Genomic DNA, 1,271 nt, shown 5'->3' with positions numbered 1-1,271 from the left:
CACCAGTTCCCACTGTCACAGGACAGAGAGTGGAGAACACCAGTTCCCACTGTCACAGGATGGAGAGTGGAGAACACCAGTTCCCACTGTCACAGGATGGAGAGTGGAGAACACCAGTTCCCACTGTCACAGGACAGAGATTGGAGAACACCAGTTCCCACTGTCACAGGATGGGAGAGTGGAGAGCACCAGTTCCCACTGTCACAGGATGGGAGAGTGGAGAACACCAGTTCCCACTGTCACAGGACAGAGAGTGGAGAACACCAGTTCCCACTGTCACAGGACAGAGAGTGGAGAACAACAGTTCCCACTGTCACAGGACAGAGAGTGGAGAACACCAGTTCCCACTGTCACAGGACAGAGAGTGGAGAACATCAGTTCCCACTGTCACAGGACAGAGAGTGGAGAGCACCAGTTCCCACTGTCACAGGACAGAGAGTGGAGAACACCAGTTCCCACTGTCACAGGACAGAGAGTAGAGAGCACCATTTCCCACTGTCACAGGACGGGAGAGTGGAGAGCACCAGTTCCCACTGTCACAGGACAGAGAGTGGAGAGCACCAGTTCCCACTGTCACAGGACGGGAGAGTGGAGAGCACCAGTTCCCACTGTCACAGGACAGAGAGTGGAGAGCACCAGTTCCCACTGTCACAGGACAGAGAGTGGAGAGCACCAGTTCCCACTGTCACAGGACAGAGAGTGGAGAGCACCAGTTCCCACTGTCACAGGACAGAGAGTGGAGAGCACCAGCTCCCACTGTCACAGGACAGATAGTGGAGAGCACCAGTTCCCACTGTCACAGGACAGAGAGTGGAGAGCACCATTTCCAACTGTCACAGGACGGGAGAGTGGAGAACACCAGTTCCCACTGTCACAGGACAGAGAGTGGAGAGCACCAGCTCCCACTGTCACAGGACGGGAGAGTGGAGATCACCAGTTCCCACTGTCACAGGACAGAGAGTGGAGAGCACCAGTTCCCACTGTCACAGGACAGAGAGTGGAGAGCACCAGTTCCCACTGTCACAGGACAGAAAGTGGAGAGCAACAGTTCCCACTGTCACAGGACAGAGAGTGGAGAGCACCAGTTCCCACTGTCACAGGACAGAGAGTGGAGAGCACCAGTTCCCACTGTCACAGGATGGAGAGTGGAGAACACCAGTTCCCACTGTCACAGGACAGAGAGTGGAGAACACCAGTTCCCACTGTCACAGGACAGAGAGTGGAGAGCACCAGTTCCCACTGTCACAGGACAGAGAGTGGAGAACACCAGT

The sequence above is a fragment of the Pristiophorus japonicus genome, unplaced genomic scaffold (genome assembly GCF_044704955.1).
Source record: "Pristiophorus japonicus isolate sPriJap1 unplaced genomic scaffold, sPriJap1.hap1 HAP1_SCAFFOLD_536, whole genome shotgun sequence".
Classification (NCBI taxonomy): domain Eukaryota; kingdom Metazoa; phylum Chordata; class Chondrichthyes; family Pristiophoridae; genus Pristiophorus; species Pristiophorus japonicus.
Note: the sequence above shows the minus strand (reverse complement) of the source record.